A 17,902-nucleotide genomic window follows, 5' to 3' on the forward strand; every position below is an offset into this window, starting at 1 on the left:
GCGACCACTACGGTCGAATGTTCGAAACCTGCCTCGGGAAAGAATGTGTGTGATGTCCTTAGGTTGGTTAGGTTTAAGTAGTTCTATGTTCTAGGGGACTGATGACCTCAGATGTTAAGCCCCATAGTGGTCAGAGCCATTTTTTTCTCCAACTTCAATCCAAAGTAGTGTCCTGGATCTTCTGGAAAAGACAGAACCCTTAACAAGCTGAATCACAGTCCAAGCTCGACGTTACGTGATCGAATCATGCTAAAACCTGGATCCACTCTTAACCATCCTAAAGCAGCCCAATATTGAATCTACGCCTGTGTCTCTCCAGCTTCCACAACCTGGCGTATGATGATAAACTGTAACATGACGATGATACGCCTAATAGTTTACATATTTGTATATCAACAACTCGTGTACTGGTTACCGACTAAACTGGTGTATACATAGCCATATGTTGTAACATACAAATACTGTTACCTGTTCATGAAATTTTTGATTGAAGGTAGCTTAAATGCCGAGGAAGAACATATGGCACTTTAAAAAGTGTGTAGTGCAAAATACTTATTGACTTGAATTACGGAAACGTATTTGATCTATAAAAAGCTATTTGTTCTTTAACTTTTGAACTTTTTCATATTTGTGAAAATTCTGTTATTATTTGATATGTTCTACGTAATACCGTTCAAGGTGATGAATGCGAGTACAAGCTTACAATCCTCAAAATGTTTAATCCGCACGTCTAGTACTAAAATGAAATGGAAAGTATCTCTGTCTGCTACGTTTTTGCGACTAAACTGCTGAACCGATTTCAATTAAGTATGGTTTGGAGATTCTGTAGATTTAAATCTGAGAAAGTATGCAGGCTACTTTACAAAGTAAAAGACGTCGTCACCAAAGAGGGTGAAGTAGTGGTCAAAGAAGACCATGAACAAAAAACCATGATCAAAAATTATTAAATTTGTTACATGCTGTATACGTATAGTAAGATGCATAGATGCGCGCGCGCACACACACACACACACACACACACACTATTGCCAGCCGGAGAGGCCGAGCGGTTCTAGGCGCTGCAGTCAGGAACCGCGTGAACGCTTACAGTCGCAGGATCGAATCCTGCCTCGGGCATGGATGTGTGTGATGTCCTTAGGTTAGTTAGGTTTAAGTAGTTCTAAGTTCTAGGGGACTGATGACCTCCGCTGTTAAGTCCCATAGTGCTCAGAGCCATTTGAACCGTTTGAACACACACTATTCGGCAGTGCTGGTGCATGTGTCGCTGTGGGCAGCTAAGAAGGGAGAGGGATAAAGAAGTGGGGGGGGGGGGGGGGGGGTCCGCACATCACAAGCTATAGTTACCCCAACAGGCTGACATGTGAGGGCACCTGATGTTTTTGCACTTAATTCCACCACTCATCATAAGGAAACTAGTAATATGAGAGTGCACTGTGGGTAACAGTCTGCTATGTCTTCATGCTTGCATTGCTTATGCCTGTTTTATACTTGACTACATTTACTTTAGCTTATACCAGGTTTTATAATCTATGTGCTCATGCATCACATGATTGTTAAGTACAGAGCTGCACTATGTGATCAAACGTATCGGGACAACTGGCTGAAAATGACTTACAAGTTCGTCGCGCCCTCTATCAGTAATTCTGGAATTCAATATAGTGTTGGCCCACCATTAGCTCAAATGGTTCAAACGGCACTGAGAACTATGGGACCTAACACCTTAGGTCATCAGTCCCCTTGAACTTAGAACTACTTAAACCTAACTAACCTGAAGACATCACACACATCCATGCCCGAGGAAGAATTCGAACCTGCGACCGTAGCAGTCGCGCGGTTCCGGACTGAAACGACTAGAACCGCTCGGCCACCGCGGCCGTCCCACCCTTAGCCTTGATGACAACCTCCACTCTTGCAGGCATACATTCAATCAAGTGCCAGAAGATTTTTTGGGGAATGGCAGCCCATTCTTCACGGAGTGCTGCACTGAGGAGAGGTATCGATGTCGGTCATTGCGGCCTGCCACGAAGACGCCGTTCCAAAACATCCCAAAAGCGTTCTGTCGGATTCAGCTCAGGGCTCTGTGAAGGCCAGCCCATTACAGGATGTTATTGTCGTGTAAACACTCCACCATAGGCCACGCATTATGAACAGTCGCTCGATCGTTTTGAAAGATGCAATCGCCAAACCCGAATTGCTCTTCAACAGTGGGAACAAGGAAGATGCCTGAAACATCAATGTAGGCCTGTGTTGTGATAGTGCCACACAAAACTACAAGAGGTGCAAGCCCCCTCCATGAAAACCACGACCACACCATAACACCACCGACTCCGAATTTTACTTTTGGCACTACACACGCTGCCAGATAACGTTCACCGGGCATTCGCCATACCTACACTCTGCCATCGGATCGCCTCATGGTGTACCGTGATTCGTCACCCGACAAAACGTTTCTTCATTGTTCAATCGCCCAATGTTTAGGCTCCTTACACCAAGCGACGCGTGGTTTGGCATTCACTGACCTGACGTGTGACTTATGAGAAGCCTCTCGACCATGAAATCAAAGTTTTCTCACCTCACGCCCTAACTGTCATAGTACTTGCAGTGGAGCGTGATGCAGTTTGGAATTCCTGTGTGACGTCTGAATAGACATCTGCCTATCACATACACTCCTGGAAATTGAAATAAGAACACCGTGAATTCATTGTCCCAGGAAGGGGAAACTTTATTGACACATTCCTGGGGTCAGATACATCACATGATCACACTGACAGAACCACAGGCACATAGACACAGGCAACAGAGCATGCACAATGTCGGCACTAGTACAGTGTATATCCACCTTTCCCAGCAATGCAGGCTGCTATTCTCCCATGGAGACGATCGTAGAGATGCTGGATGTAGTCCTGTGGAACGGCTTGCCATTCCATTTCCATCTGGCGCCTCAGTTGGACCAGCGTCCGTGCTGGACGTGCAGACCGCGTGAGACGACGCTTCATCCAGTCCCAAACATGCTCAATGGGGAACAGATCCGGAGATGTTGCTGGCCAGGGTAGTTGACTTACACCTTCTAGAGCACGTTGGGTGGCACGGGATACATGCGGACGTGCATTGTCCTGTTGGAACAGCAAGTTCCCTTGCCGGTCTAGGAATGGTAGAACGATGGGTTCGATAACGGTTAGGATGTACCGTGCACTATTCAGTGTCCCCTCGACGATCACTAGAGGTGTATGGCCAGTGTAGGAGATCGCTCCCCACACCATGATGCCGGGTGTTGGCCCTGTGTGCCTCGGTCGTATGCAGTCCTGATTGTGGAGCTCACCTGCACGGCACCAAACACGCATACGACCATCATTGGCACCAAGGCAGAAGCGACTCTCATCGCTGAAGACGACACGTCTCCATTCGTCCCTCCATTCACTCCTGTCGCGACACCACTGGAGGCGGGCTGCACGATGTTGGGGCGTGAGCGGAAGACGGCCTAACGGTGTGCGGGACCGTAGCCCAGCTTCATGGAGACGGTTGCGAATGGTCCTCGCCGATACCCCAGGAGCAACAGTGTCCCTAATTTGCTGGGAAGTGGCGGTGCGGTCCCCTACGGCACTGCGTAGGATCCTACGGTCTTGGCGTGCATCCTTGCGTCGCTGCGGTCCGGTCCCAGGTCGACGGGCACGTGCACCTTCCGCCGACCACTGTTGACAACATCGATGTACTGTGGAGACCTCACGCCCCACGTGTTGAGCAATTCGGCGGTACGTCCACCCGGCCTCCCGCATGCCCACTATACGCCCTCGCTCAAAGTCCGACAACTGCACATACGGTTCACGTCCACGCTGTCGCGGCATGCTACTAGTGTTAAAGACTGCGATGGAGCTCCGTATGCCACGGCAAACTGGCTGACACTGACGGCGGCGGTGCACAAATGCTGCGCAGCTAGCGCCATTCGACGGCCAACACCGCGGTTCCTGGTGTGTCCGCTGTGCCGTGCGTGTGATCATTGCTTGTACAGCCCTCTCGCAGTGTCCGGAGCAAGTATGGTGGGTCTGACACACCGGTGTCAATGTGTTCTTTTTTCCATTTCCAGGAGTGTATTACGACGCTCTGTCGGCGGTCTCTGTCAGTCAACGGATGAGGTCAGCGTGTACGATTTTGTGCTGTACGTGTCCCTTCACGTTTCCGTTTCACTATAAAATCGCAAACAATGGACCTAGGGATGTTTAGGAGTGTGAAAATCTCGCGTACAGACGTATAAGTGACACCGGATCAGCTGACCACGTTCGAAGTTCCTGATGACTACTGAGGTAGCTGATATGGAGTTCCTGGCAGTAGGTGGCGGCACAATGCACCTAATATGAAAAACGTATGTTTTTGGGGATGTACGGATACTTTTGATAACGTGGTGTAGCTTCTGAGGTTGCCGCTCTTGGCATATAACTCGTAAACACTTTGTCACCCGTCTTTGTCTTTATGTGATCTACAGATTGATGTGCTCTACAGATTGATGTGCTACATATAGAATTTGCTCCTTCCTTGTGCTCTGACGATTCTTAAAACCCACCACCTATCGTGGCGGCGCTCTATGTCAAAGTGACACATTGTGCTGGCTATATCAGCGACCTAAGGCGTGCAGCGGCCGGAGACGAGATATTCCCTCTCCTGGCAGCGAGTGGTGAAATATTAAAATAGCTAGCTGTAAGGGTCGCCTCTTTCCTATTCGGGTTGTGGAAGTGTGCAGTCACAGATGTAGAAACTGTTGTGATCAGTTTCAATCACGCCAGTACAGGAGGCAGAGTCCAAAGTATAGTTCACTGTTCTTTTAGGAACGGAAGCTCGTCTGGTTTCTGAGTGGCGAAGTGACTGAGCACCAGCTAGAGTTGCTACGTTCTACTTGCTATAGAGTTTCGTGCGGAAGTCTCTGCATGCTGAAACATACTTAGTTTCGCAGTGGATGTAGTATTTGGATGTTTGTTTCTAGTCTGTCATCTACCACACATTCGGAAGTTTGTGTTAGCTCCTCTTGTTTGCGTAATGTTGTGTGGTCGTGAAATAGGATAGGTGCTTCTTTCGAACACGACTGTAGGGCCAGCAGTATTAGTCGGTTGGACTCCGTGCACCAGTCACTGTGTTTCGTTTAGGAATCACGTCTACAGAAATTGTTATCGGCGTGATTTGGAAGGTTTCCACTCTAATGTGTGGTTCCCAATGGAACAATGACGTTCTCTGTGTGTGTATAACGTTGGATTTGGTCCTGCATAGTTACATGCCCCTTTTTCTTACTGTCAGCTGTACTTACAGATTTGTTTGCCTGCGCAGTCTTAGGGTAATGGAGTACTGCTTTTTTCGAAATGGTTCAGATGGCTCAGAGCCATATGGGACTTAACATCTGAGGTCATCAGTCCCCTAGACTTAGAACTACTTAAACCTAACTAAACTAAGGACATCACACACATCCATGCCCGAGGCAGGATTCAACCAGCGGCCATAGCAGCAGCGCGGTTCCGTACTGAAGCACCTACAACCACTCGTCCACAGCGGCCGATGCTGCTTTTTTGTAGCAGTGATTGCGCACTGGTACAGCCAGCTTATTCAAGTCAAATGAAATCTTCAGAGAGATAGATAGCTGCCATGCCATATGCTGATGGAAACGAAAGTTCGTGTATTTTGAATTGTTTTCTCGGCTGGCACAGGGCTGGCCGTGTTCCATTAAGGTGTCTATTTTGTTGATTGTCTATTAAATCGATGACCGTGTGCGCATCTAGTTTTATTGCCGTTTGCTGTTGCTCCGTGTGAACTTAATTGTCTATCGGTATTACCGGTACTTATATATTGAACATACAGCTGCGAAGTTATTAGAAGTCGCCACCATGTATTGATCAGTTTGGCTTGAATTTGACATATGTTGGTTGATTGGATGCAATTATGTAAATGATTTTGGCGTTATGTGAACTATAAAAGTGTCTATTATTGTTTGCACATGCTTGTATTCGGTTGTTCCCTTGTTATGTGTGTGCAACAGCGAACGGGCGTTCGTTGTCAAGAAAGTTGTGTGTTGTTAGCGGCGATTCTGAGCTCATACCAAAATCATACACTGTTACGGGATACAATTCTTTGCGTTATGGATTGGCTTAAGAAGCTGGTTTTTAGTGGTACTGCCCGGTACTTATAATATACTGCCACGCATCAGGCTAGTGTTTGTTTAGTGATATGGTTTACTCCCTCTTCTATTCTGGTAATTTAGGTTGAGCTACGGCCAGCCAATGTAATTTTAGGAAATGGAGATGTAGCCTCTCCGTATGTAACGTCTCTATTAGGAGAGTGAGAACCCTGTGAACGTCTGTTTAGACAGAACTAGCGGAAGTGAAGTCAAAAATCAAGGTAACAGTGCTGGATTTTACGTTAAGCCTGTAACAAAATACATGCTTTAGAACACACGATACATCCAACGTTGGTGATAGTAGCTCGTGATTACACTCACTGAAAACCCAGTAATAATGTTCCTATATCAGTCACGTATCAACATAACGACGCAGTATTTTTGGTAGGTAGTGCTCCGCGGATGCAGCTGATGGCGTATATGAACACATCTTTCATTAGCCAACGACGAATGTTTTCGTAGCTTCGACATACATGCCTAGTAAGCCACTGTACACTGCAACGTAGAATACATTTTGTACCAATGCTACAAGGAGGGTTTGAGCCACGAAGAGTGCGGACCGAACACAGGAAGAACGTAGATACGGGAACCGTCGATATAACAGTTGTAAATTGTCGTAGCTGCTTTGGGATAGCACCAGAGCTCCAAGCGCTAATAGAAAGCACTGATGCTCAAATACTTATAGGCACTGAAAGCTGGCTAAAGCCGGAGTTAAGCTCAGCCGAAATTTTTTGCGAAGAACCTAACGGTGTTCCGAAATGATAGGCTAAACACGATTGGCGGTGGCGTGTTTATTGCTGTTAGAAGTAGTTTATCAATCGTGAAATTGAAGTAGATACTTCCTGTGAGTTAGTATGGGCAGAGGTCATTGTTGGAAAACGGGATAAAATAATAATTGGATCCTTTCAAAATGGCTCTGAGCACTATGGGACTCAACATCTATGGTCATCAGTCCCCTAGAACTTAGAACTACTTACACCTAACTAACCTAAGGACATCACACAACACCCAGCCATCACGAGGCAGAGAAAATCCCTGACCCCGCCGGGAATCGAACCCGGGAACCCGGGCGTGGTTGACTCCTTTTACCGACCTCCCAGTTCAGATGATACAGTTGCTGAAAGGTTCAAAGAAAACTTGACTTTGATTTCAAACACGTACCCGACTCATACGATAATAGTTTGTGGTGACATTAATTTACCCTAGATTTGTTGGCGAAAATACATGTTTAATTCTGGAGGTACGAATAAAACATCATCTGAAATTGTGCTAAAGGCATTCTCTGAAAATTATTTCGAGTGGTTAGTTCATGAGCCAACGCGAATAGTAAACGGTTGTGGAGACCCATTTGACCTCTTAGCAACAAATAATCCTTCGTTAATAACGAGCATCGAAACGGACACAGGGATTAGTGAACACAGGCTTGTCGAAGCGAAACTGAATATTGCAGCCCCAATATCATACAAAAATAAACGAAAAATATACCTATTCAAAACAGCAGATAAAAATTCACTTGACGCCTTCCTGAGAGACAATCTCCACTCCTTCTAAATTAATTACATAACTATAGACAAGATGTAGCTTCAATTCAGAGAAATAGGAGCATTTGAGAGATTTATACCAAATAAATTAACGAACGTGGGAGCTGATCCTCCTTGGTACACAAAACGGGTCTGAACACTGTTGCAGAAATAACGAAACTAACATGCCAAATTTAAACAGACACAAAATCCCGAATATTGGCGATATTTTACAGAAGCTCGAAATTTAACGCGAAATTCAATGTGAGATGCTTATAACAGTTTCCACAACTAAATTTTGTCCTGAAATAAAATCCAAAGAGATTCTGGTCGTATGTGAAGTATGTTAGCGGCAAGAAACAATCAATGCCTTCTCTGCGCGATAGCAATGGAGATATCATCGAAGACAGAGCTCCCAAAGAAGAGTTACTAAACACAGCCTTCCGAAATGCCTACACAAAAGAAGACGAAGTAAATATTCCAGAATTCGAATCAAGAACTGCTGCCAACATGAGTAACATCGAAGTAAATAAACTCGGGGTAGTGAAGCAATTTAAATTACTTAATAAAAGGAAGTCTTCTGGTCCACACTGTATACCACTTAGGTTCCTTTCAGAGTATTCTGAACCATTAGCTCCATACGTGACAATCATACACAACCGTTCGCTCGACGAAAGATCTGTACCCAAACAATGGAAAGTTGCACACGTCACAGCAAATTCAAGAAAGTTAGTAGGAGTAAACCACTTAATTACATGCCCATTTCATTAACGTCGATATGCAGTAGGATTCTGGAACATATATTGTGTTCAAACATTATGCATTACCTCGAAGAAAACTGTCTTCAAGATATGGGCGTTCACAGAGGGTGGGTTTGATGGTAGTTGGGAGCTCGAACGTTAGGCGCGTAATGGGCCCCCCTTAGTAGCATGGTTGCCAAGGAGGGGAAGGAAGCCGGCCGGTGTGGCCGTGCGGTTCTAAGCGCTTCAGTCTGGAACCGTGTGACCACTACTGTCGCAGGTTCGAATCCTGCCTCGGGCATGGATGTGTGTGATGTCCTTAGGTTAGAAAGGTTTAAGTAGTTCTAAGTTCTAGGGGACTGATGACCACAGATGTTAAGTCCCATAGTGCTCAGAGACATTTCACCATTTTTTTGAGGGGAAGGAAGCCAGTGTGCGCTCCGTGTGCATGCCGGGGGGAGTCATTCCGGGTGTGGAAAGATTACTTTCGGATGCCATGAAGAGTACAGGTGCCAGCCAACTGGTCGTGACATATGCCTCTTCGGATCGGAGGAGATTCTTTCTGCTTTTGGGCGGCTAGCGGTTATAGTAAAGACTGCCAATCTTGCTTGCGACATTAAGGTGGCGTTCACCATCTGCAGCATCATCTATAGAACCTACTGTGGTATTTTGGTGCAGAGCCGAGTGGAAGGTTTGAAGCACAGGCTCAGGCGGCTCTGTGACCGTGTAAGCTGGAGATTCCTTGACTTGCGCCGTCAGGTGGAGGGTTTCCGGATTCCGCTTAATAGGTCAGCAGTCCACTACACACAGGAGGCGGCTACACGGGTAGCGGGGACTGTGTGGAAGGGACTGGCCGTTTTTCCAAGTTAGAGGGCCTCAGTGAACCACAGAAAGGGCGTCCGTCGAGAAGGGGGCAGCAAGTTAGTTGTAGAAACTATCGGTGTTGTAGTTGTCGTAGCTGTGTTGGGAAAGAGCCAGAGCTCCAAGCCTTAATAGAAAGCACTGAAGCTCAAATAGTTATAGGTACAGAAAGCTGGATAAAACCGGAAATAACTTCAGCACAATTTTTTTCTAACAATCTAATAGCGTTCAGAAAGGATAGATTAAATACAATTGGTCGTGGAGTATTTATTTCAATCAGAAATAGTTTGCTTTTCAGTGAAATTGAAGTAGATGCTTCCTGCGAAATTGTATGGGTACAGGTTATACTTGACAATCGAACTAAACTATTAATTGTGTCGTTTTATCGACACAGACTCAGAAGATATAGTTGCTGAACAGTTCAAAGAAAACTTGTCTCATTTCAAATAGGTACCCCACGCATACAAGTCGGTGGTGACTTTAATCTACCTTCGATATGCTGCAAAAATTATACGTTTAAAGCCGCCGGCAGGCATAAAACGTCATCCGAAATTGTACTGAATGCTTTCTCAGAAAATTACTTTGAACAATTAGTCCATGAGCCCACTCGAAGCGTAAATGGTTGCGAAACCGTACTTGACCTCTTAACAACAAATAATCCTGGACAAAGAGTGAGTGTTGTGACGAATACAGGAGTTAGTGACCACAAGGCAGTAGCTGCTAGACTGAATGCCGTGACACCAACAACCATCAAACAGAAAAGCAAAGTATATCTTAAAAAAAAACTTCTAAAAATGCTCTTAACGCCGCTTTAAAGCACATTCTTCACTCCTTCCGATCTGATCATGTAAGCGTAGAAAAGTTGTGGAATGATTTGAAAGATATAGAATCGACAGCAATTGAGATATATATATCACACAAATTAATAAGTGATGGTACTGATCCACCACGGTACACAAAACGGGGCAGATCGCTGTTGCAGAAGCAGCGAAAAAAGCTTGCCAAATGTAAAAGAAGGCAAAATCCCCAAAATTGGCGAAGTTTAGCAGAAGTTCGAAATATAGAACGTACGTCAAAGAGAGATGTTTTCAATAATTTTACACAACGAAACTCTGTCTCGAAATCTGGCAGAAAACCTGAAGAGACTCTGGTCATACATAAAACACACTAGGGGCAAGATGCAATCAATACTGCACGACAACAACGTTGAAGTCATTGATGACAGTACCACTAAAGCAGGAGTATTAAACACGATTTTCCGAAACATAGAAATATATATCCTCGGTGTTGCAAAGCAGCTTAAATCACTTTAATAAAAGCAAGGCTTCCGGTCCAGATTGTATTTCAGTCAGGTTCCTCTCAGAGTATGCTGATACAATAAATCCATACAACCGCTCGTTCACAGAAAGATCCATACCTAAAGATTGGAAATTTCCTCAAGTCACACCAATACCTAAAAACGGAAGTAGCAGTAGTCCGTTGAATCGCTGGCCCATATCGATTTGAAGTAGGGGTTTGGAATATATACAGTACTCGAACATTGTGAAGTTTCCTCGAGGAAATGATTTATTGCCACGTAGTCGGCACGGATTCAAAAAACGTCATTCTTGCGAAACACAACTGGCTCTTTACACTCACGAGGTGGTGAGTGCTATCGACAGGGGAGGTCAGATTGATTCCATGTTTTTACATTTCCGGAAGGCTTTCGACGCCGTTCCTCACAAGCGTCTTCTAACCAAATTGCGTGCCTATGGAACATCACCTCAGTTGTTGGACTGGATTCGTTATTTCCTGTCAGAAAGGTCACAGCTCGTAGTAATTGACGTAAAGTAATATCCGGCGTTCCCCAAGGAAGTGTTATACGCCCTCTGCTGTTCCTGATCTATATTATCGACATAAGAGGCAATCTCTGTAGCCGCCTTGGATTGTTTGCAGATAATGCTGCCATTTACTGTCTTGTAGAGTCATCAGATGACCAAAACGAATTGCAAAATAATTTGGATACTATATCTGTATGGTGCGAAAAGGGGAAATTGATCCTGAATAGAGAAAAGTGTGAGGTTATTCACATGAGTACTAAAGGAAATCCGATAAATTTCGATTACGCGGTCACACAAATCTGAATGCTGTGAATTCAACTAAATACTTAGGGATTTCAATTACAAATACTCTAAATTGGAACGATCAAATAGATAATGTTGTGGGTAGAGCCAATCAAAGACTGCTATTCATTGGCAGAACGCTTAGAAGGTCCAGCGGATCTACTAAAGAGACTGCTTACACCACGCTTGTCCGCCCTATTCCGGAGTATTGCTGTGCGGTACGGGATCCGCATCAGACTGGACTGACGAATGACGTCGGAGAAGTACAAAGAAGGGAGGCTCGTTTTGTATCGTAGGGGGGATAGTGCCACAGACATGATACGTGAATCGGAGTGGCAATCATTAAAACAGACATTTTTCGTTGCGATGGTATCTTATGAAATTTCAGTTTTCTTCTCCGATTGCAAAAACGTTCTGCTGGCGCCCACCTACATAGGGAGAAATGATCATCACGATAAAGTAAGAGAAATCAGGGCTCGCACTGAAAGATTTAAGTGCTCGTTGATGTAGATGTAGATGTCTATTGACTCAGTCAACATGGGTTTAGAAAACATCGTTCTTGTGAAACACAACTACCTCTTTATCGCATGAAGTGTTGAGATCTATTAACAAGGGATTTCAGATCGATTCCGTATTTCTGGATTTCCAGAAGGCTTTTGACACTGTACCACCCAATCGGCTTTTAGTGAAATTGCGTGCTTATGGAATATGGTCTCAGTTATGTGACTGGATTTGTGACTTTCTGCGGGAGAGGTCGTAGTTCGTAGTAATTAACGGAAGGTCACCGAGAAAAACAGAAGTGATTTCTGGCGTTCCCTAAGGTTGTGCTATAGGCCCTTTCCTATTCCTTATCTATATAAACGACAGGGGAGACAATCTGTGCATCCGTCTTAGGTTGTTTGCAGAGGACGCTGTCATTTATCAACTAATAAAGTCATCAGAAGATCGAAAAAAAAATTGCAAAACGAGTCAGAAAAGATATCTGAATGGTGTGAAAATTGGCAGTTGGCACTAAATAACGAAAAGTGTGAGGTCATCCACATGAGTGCTAAAAGGAATCCATTAAACTTCGGTTACACGATAAATCAGTCAAATCTAAAAGCCATAAATTCAACTAACTAGAAATTACAGTTACGAACAACTTAAATTGGAAAGAATACATAGAAAATATTGTGGGGAAGACTAACCGAAGACTGCGTTTTATTGGCAAGACATTTAAAAAATGTAACAGATCTACTAAGGAGATTCCATACACTACGCTTGTCCGTTCTCTTTTAGAATGCAGCTGCGCGGTGTGGGATCCTTACCAGATAGGACTCACGTAGCACATCGAAAAAGTTCCGAGAAGGGCAGCACATATTGTATTATCGCGAAATATGGGAGAGAGTGTCACAGAAATGATACAGGATTTGGGCTGGACATCATTAAAACGAAGGCGTTTTTCGTTGCAACGGAATCTTCTCACGAAATTCCAATCACCAACTTTCTCCTCCGAATGCGAAAATGTTTTGTTGACACCGACCTACATAGGGAGAAACAATCACCACTATAAAATAAGGGAAATCAGAGCTCGTACGATAACACATAGGTGTTCGTTCTTTCCGCGCTCTATATGAGACAGGAATTAGAGAGATTTGTGAAGGTGGTTCGATGAACCCTCTGCCAGGGATTAAATGTAATCTGCGGAGTGTCCATGTAGATGTAGAATGCTGGTTATTCCATTTTCCATTCCTCTCCCAAGTTAAGCGAGCTTGAGTACATCTCTACTGGACACAATTTCTCGTGTTTTTCGTTAAGGTCCTTACGTCAAATACACATTTGAGGTAGTAGAATAGTTTGGCAGTCTCCTTCTCACAACTTTTTCAGCATGCATGGATATTTTCGTAGAAGTGATACGCCGACAGAAACCAGTCAGTAACAAAATTAGTGGCAAGTTTCTGAACTGTTCAGTGGTCTTCTTTTAAACCCTTCTGTACAGAATCCGAAACACTGGCGTAGTACTAATGAATGGGCCACGCACTATGCTTCTTGACATCTCATTATTTGTTTCTGGCATCTTGTTAACGTTGCGGTGAAGCACAATAGATCTTCTTCAGGGGTCTTCTTCGATTTAGGAAAGATGTTCTTTCTTTACTTATAGTTTCCTACCCTCAAACAAGTTCCGTTACAATATTGCCGAGCACTTGGTTTTATTACAGTTCTATTTGTCCACCTCCTCCATTACCCTTCCTCCCTTCGTCTCTTCCACCCGCTCTCTGTTCATCTCCTCCGCCCCCATCTCTCTGTCCACATTCTCCGCGTTCCTTTATTTGCCGGCCCTCCGTCTATCACATCCTCCCATGTATCTGTCTCCATTAGCTCCTTCCGCTGTCTAGATGGCCATTCCTTCCTGCCGCCGCTTTTTCTCTACGTTATCAGTCCCACCCCAGTAGGATGTTGCTGCTTCTTATGCCCACGGTATTCCTTTCCAAATAGTAAATAATATGTTTACCAAGTCTGGTTGAAACAGATCCAGTGCTTTCGGAGTTTCCTAACCGCGGCTATGCTCGTGTACGCACATTGTAACCTCCCCACTGTACTTGTTTCTGTGTGAAATGTAGCCTAAATTTACCTACCACTCGATGAAAGTCTACGTATTACCAAAACCATGTCCTTACAGACTGCTATCCAAATTAATTTTTTGTGCTAACCTTTGACTAAACATAACCTAATTTGAACTGAACTGTAACTGATCTGAATGCAGCATGTCTTTACATTAAATGCGCAACTGAAGTAAAAGAATTGTTAGGTCGTAATTAAAAATTTCACTTACCTCGCGTCTTGGCGACAATGTTGCAGATTTTTCAAACCACAATAGCAAACAAGAAGCAGGGATCGGGCAAGAAAGGTTTCTATTTTTAAATAAAATTTCCAGCTGTTGCATACCACATATGATACTGCGTAATGATAAACAATGGGATGGGGAGAGCAACTATTCCAATGAAATGATATTCCAAGACAACGATTTTAGAATGAAGTATACATTCAAAAAGACGGAGTAAAACTAAGGGGGATCTTCACATGTAACACTCGAGGGAAGAATGACTTAAAGAGGGTACAGTGTTAAAAGAGAATTTTTTTAAAAAGAAAATCAAGCAGCTTAATCAACCAATATGTTAATGCATGACTCATGGAAGTAAGATGGTATTTCTCTCAGTTCTGAGGAAGTGGACAAAGTTAACTAGCTCCCGATAATAATTTCTACAATTTAGGTGGGCAATGCTGTTCTCTTACGTCAAACTTCTCTCCAAAAAATAATAATATTTATTTAAAATATATATTCTCTTCGGTTTCTAACATAGACATCTTATTCATCCTTCTGTCCTTTACAATCAGTCTTTCTTCATCCAATAGACACCACCACTAGTGTAGACAGCAGTACTGAATACGTCCATCACCTACCACACTTCAACTAAGAATGTATCAGACTGCCCAGAAGTAAAGACTGTGCCACGACAAGACCAAAAAATATGTAACAGTAACGTAAGTTGCTCTCACTCTCTCTCTGACGTGCACGTCGATAACATATAAAAATCAAAATGACATGACCACCTTACAACATGTCACATATATATGACATATATTTAACACACATTTCACCTGTACTTCTAGCAATTTCGCACTTTAGTTTAGATTTTACGGAGCTCAACATTTATGAACTGTGAGTTGTACAATGACATGGTTTTTTTTTTTTTTTTTTTTTTTTTTAGGTACAGTCAGCGGCATATGTGGATAATGTCTCGGCAATGTAGTGGGATTGGAGTTAGTAGTGAAGAAAAAAATAAATTTAAACATCATGCATGATGCTGCAGTTTTCCACGCTTCTTAGAATTTATGATGCCATACTATGTGTCGTACAATGACATAATTCTGTCAGTGCATTCAGCGGTGTATGTGAATACTGTCTGCAAAGGCAAAGTGTGTCGTGAATACCGCCAGCACTAAAGAAGTCACAAATTAAAACACCAAATACGACAGTTTTACTGCACGTACAGTGAAAATGTACTAAGCAGCAAACTTTCTTCCTTTCATCATTCTGTGGGGATTATCGACGAGAAGTAGTTTCATAAGAGTTTGGAATTATGTGTATAAGTTCGCTGCAAGTCACTAAGCGCTCTCATTCTGAAATCCTGGATGAATAAAATCCAGCTATTCGTCTGTCAAGGGATACACCTCTTTTTCCACCCCTAACCCCCACCACTTGTATAGGTAGGTGGTTCTTACCCCCACGGTGATTTTTTAAGGATAGTTAGTGATATGTGTACCAAGCTTGGTTGAAATCGATACAGTGGTTTAGCAGGTGATATGGAAATGCATACAAACACTTTTATAATATGTGTGGATGACATAATATGACTACCTTGAGAAATTACGTCCCGACGGATGTTTATTATACTGTCGACAAAATTAGTTGCAAATTGTTTGTTTCTTGTTGATTACATAGGTTAACGACAAGTTCGTTTCGGCATAAATGCAATTTCAAGTGTTCCTGTTGATAATACATTTATAAATCGTTTTATTCTACTTCTGTATAAAGGCACTAAACATTTCATCTTATACTTACGTGTCGATGGGGAGGCGTTCATAAAGCGTCTTAGAACACAAGTTCTTTTATGTTTTATGTTGTTGACATAGGTCAACTATTTACTTGCTATAGAACTCTCGTGTTAATTTCTGACGGTTGTGAAATGACAGATCTTTCCAGTGATGGTTTATGTTTACAAATAAATTATGTATTAGGTAGTCAGTAATATTTTACGCAATAGTGGGCATTATATAGATATGCGATCTTAATGTTGTGTATTTTTTTTTTAAGATCACACATCTACATAGTGGAGAATGTAGTCTCCAGAAAATATCTGATACACCTAAGACGAAATTTACTTATAAGCACAAAGCATCATTCGAACGATCTTTCATTTTACAACTGCCAAAAAATAACATGAAATTTCTGTAGAAAGTAAGCAGGTCACCTATGTGAACAACGTAGTACATAAAAGAACTTACGCACTAAGATGATTTATGGACATCATTCCATCTAGAAATAGGTATAAATAGGATAAAATTTCATAGTACTGTTAAACCGGCATTAAAACGATCTCTAATTCTGTGAAGAAAAAGAGAGAGAGAGAGAGAGAGAGAGAGAGAGAGAGAGAGAGAGAGAGAGAGAGAAAAAGAAGAGAGAATTCCAATATTGTATAGAAAGTCAATACGTTGAGCTAAGCTAACAACACGCTACATGATACAACTTTTGTTTTATGGAGTTCTTTCCCTCTAGACGTAAGGGTAAGATTAAACCTCATAGTACTGTTATATATAAGTCGAGACAACGCATTCCGCAGAGTAACCAGTGGAGTAGTGGCGGCAACAGTGGCTTTTGTGAGGTACTATCAGTGAGCGCCAGTGACGGCGGCGGCGGTCGAGTACGCCCCCCTGCAAAGCCGTGACAGCTAACGAGGCGGCGGCCACGCCCCACAAACGAGCGCAGCACATGGAGGGGTCGGGGTGGGGTACGGCGTTACGTTTAACAGCGCGTAGTTAGCCACCGCTCGCTACCGGAGATTGCCCCTCCATGCGCTAATCGTCGCACAGGCCGCTATGCGCAGTACTGCCACAATCTCATTATGAACGTACCAACCGCTCCTTACACTGCCCTTCGCCAGCGTAATTTGAGAGTATAGTGCAAAGAGAGTATGCGTTAATGCTGTGTACATTTCATCGTGGGAAAGATGACAGATGCGAGTAGCTACATACGATGTTTCTACCATGTTGGAACTAATATTCAGTGGTTAAGTCTACAATAGATATGAGCGACGAACCCATAAGGTGTAATTTTGCTTCTGCCAGGTTACCACAGCGATTTCAGTGGAACAGCTCCTACTACCATTAAGCTGGTCATTTTGTGTAAACTGATGGGGAGGGTGTAGAAAGGAATGGGAAGGAACTAATGATATCAGCTGCATCGGTACTTAGTGTGGAATCAGCGACGACGAGTGAAAATGGTGCGCCAGACCGGGACTCGAACCCGGGATCTCTCGCTTACGAGGCAATTGCGTTAACTGCTGTGCCAATCGGACACAGCGTTTATCGCAAAAGCGCGGATTTCTCGGCACGCTCCCTGGCTGTGTCCCATTCCCACCTAGAGCCACCTATCTGCAGTCCTCGTTCATGTCCTCCATGCTCGCTAATTTTAAATTCCCGCTGGAGGCCGAAAATAAACGTGCAGCCGCACCTGAAGCACCTAGAAACACTCGCCCACAGCGGCCTGCCCGACCTTGGAGGTCCTGAGTTCAATACTGGATAGGAGCGAAGATTTTTCCTCATTCCAGTCCCTCTAGGGCGGTACCATGTCCACTCAGTGAAGGTTATGAATTCTTTGTCCATGAATACGTGGTATCTGTCCTTTCGATCACGTCCGAAAGGACAGACACAACGCTTTCGTATAAATAAACAGGTCATTTGTCAGTAATTCTTAACGATAGAGAAATG

The sequence above is a fragment of the Schistocerca gregaria genome, chromosome 1 (genome assembly GCF_023897955.1).
Source record: "Schistocerca gregaria isolate iqSchGreg1 chromosome 1, iqSchGreg1.2, whole genome shotgun sequence".
Classification (NCBI taxonomy): Eukaryota; Metazoa; Arthropoda; class Insecta; order Orthoptera; family Acrididae; genus Schistocerca; species Schistocerca gregaria.